This window comes from Hipposideros armiger, unplaced genomic scaffold (genome assembly GCF_001890085.2).
Source record: "Hipposideros armiger isolate ML-2016 unplaced genomic scaffold, ASM189008v1 scaffold_289, whole genome shotgun sequence".
Taxonomy (NCBI): Eukaryota; Metazoa; Chordata; class Mammalia; order Chiroptera; family Hipposideridae; genus Hipposideros; species Hipposideros armiger.
In genome coordinates this window covers 738,797-741,645 of record NW_017731639.1, presented here as the reverse complement: position 1 = coordinate 741,645, position 2,849 = coordinate 738,797, and positions in this window count along the sequence as shown.

Genomic DNA, 2,849 nt, shown 5'->3' with positions numbered 1-2,849 from the left:
AGCGCCTGTCCTAGGAAACTTGGCAAGGTTATGATTGTTTGTTACAGCTTTGGTTATATTAACATACACATTAATATTTATAAATATTTGATGTCATGTTAATTTTTCATATAAGATGATTTATGTAATGTTGCTGTGCCCTGTTAGAGGGCATTTGCAATATGCTTCAAAAGGGAACTGAACTGATGCATGTTCTTTAAGGGAACTCGCCTATATATCACTGTTCTTACAATCCATTATTCTGAACAAAAGTGTTTCAAAATAAATTATGTGAATTGTGGATTTATGCCATTAACATTTTAAATAAAACATAAAGGAAAAGATCATGCTGAAACTATTTGCTGCATTTTTAAAAGGAGCTCTGTTCTCTTGAAGCAGGACAAAGTTTACTGAAATACTCTTTTTCAAAAACAAACTCATCAAGTAAGCAATGCTTTCGAAATTTTGTTTTAAATATTATGTAGTCGACATAGCATGCAAACTATAATATTCAGAAATGAATATTAACTTGGAATTGAAAAATTTTTTCAATACTTTTATTTTTCTTTGTCAATTTTCTTTTGCAAAAGTAAATTTTACTGTAACCAAATTTGAATATTAAGGAAATTGAATATAAATTAGGCAGGATATGAATAATAAATAAATCAACTGAATGAATTATTAAATGAATATTTGCTTTCATTGAAAAGCTTAATTTCTTTTTAGACAGTTTAAATAGCTTTAAACATAAAGTTAGTTTATATATATATTTGAAACCAATGATTTATAGTGTGAAGAATTATAGGTTTGTTTAATATTATAGTAATATTTTATAATATGGTTCATCAGTTCACATTACCAAATAGTATTACTAATAATGTTTTATTTATATTTTCATTTTGGTCAAAAGAGCCATTGAGTAAAACCTGTAGGAAAACTCTCAAAAAACCTATTTTATATGATAATTTATTTTCTTATGAAATGGATGTTACCTTTATAACCTTTTTTACCTATGTAGATAATTTTAGTATCCTCTGTACTTATACTGTTAGCAGAAGAGCTATTAATAAAATTTGACTATTGGTGTATTTTTTTTTATACAACAATTTTAAATATCTATTTAATTGTTTCTTTTTATCTATTGAGATTCAAGTTTTCTTTATGGAGAGCAACTCAATATTAACTTATTTTTCTTTCTGTATATCCTAAATGGCATATCACCCTGTGATATAACAAAAAGAATCTATTTAGTATATGAGATTCCTATATTAGAATCTACTTGGTATCTATTTAGTGGACTTACATGGTGGAAAGTCCTTGAACTTAATTGTCCGAACTTTTATATGTGAATTTTGGAAATCTTTATTTAAAATATATACATTTTACTAGCTGACTCAATATACATTTGTTCAAGGCATATATAATATGTACACATATATATGCCTTGAATTTAATATTTTATTCTCTTAAATTTATCATCAAATAATAATTGTGACTTTTCAATTCATTCCTTGCACTATATTAAACTCTGAAAAACTTTTAAATAAATGAACTCAAGAAATTAGCTCTGATTTGAATTATAAAATTTAGTTTGCTCTCAATATCCAGTTTCACAAAATTAACAATTAATTTGAGTTAAATATTACTTTTCCCCCATATTTTCATACTCAAATTAATTCTGTCATTACAATTATTCACATTACAAAAAAATTACTACAGGTCATGAGGGAGGAAAATGCTTTAATTTAAGTTTTCCCGGAAAGATCTATGGCAACAAAGCATGTGGAAAAAATGAGAATAAGGGTTATATTCCCAGGTGACAGACAGCTAGCATTCAAGTCGTTTTGAATTCACATAATAAATACCATGTGAAAAAAATGTTACTAAGGCAAATAGTCAAAAAAAGCAGTAAGCAGTGGATAAATTGGGTTAGGATAAATAATTTGAGCTAGCAACTAAATGTGTCTAGCTTAGAATAGTTATGTTACAGGTGTGGAAATTTACTAACATTTGTAGTATAAAACAAAAGAGAGAGAGAGGAAAATATGGAAAAAACGTACTATAAATCTACATTGTCAAATATTAACCAGAATTTACTCTTCATAATTCTAAATAAAGAGGAATCAAAAATTTAGCTGAAATTATCAAACATATCAGCTGAACCACCTTATTTGAAAGAGTATAATACATCACCCATCAAAAAAAAAACCAGAAATCAAAAGTTCTAGGTATAAAAGGATAGAAAACTGAAGAAGGGTAATCAAAGAGTGAATCCCATATAAAAGTTAGTATTATACTTTATATTGCCCAAATAAGCCTTTGACAAATTATATATATATATATATATATATATATATATATATATATATAGTTGAATGTTTTCTGTGTTGCACTGATTTTTTTATCGGTATAAATATGTATTAGGAAAACAGTGAATTAAGAAAATGATTTTTAATTGTATTAAGTAGTATTTTTAAAGCATTCAAGAGACTGTGTTAGCTTAGTTTATTTTAAAACAAAGCCAAGTTGGGCCGGCAGACTGGCGCGATGGTTAAGAACTGGCTTGGGATGCCAGAGGGCCCTGGTTCGGATCCCAAATATAAGGGCCAGTGACACTGCCTTCTACAGCTAAGATGATGAACAACAGCTCAACCTGGAGCTGAGCTGCTGTGAGTCGCAGGCGATGGCTAGGCTACAGCCCCTGCTGCAGTGGGTTGCCATGGGCTACCGTGTGTAGCCAGCAGCCAGCATGAGCGGCCAGCAGCTACAGTGAGTGGCCGTCCAGAAGCCGGCGACTGATCTGCCTCCCCCGGGAAGAGCGCAATGATGGTGCCAACTTGGGCCAGTGAAGCAATGTCCTCCACAACTAG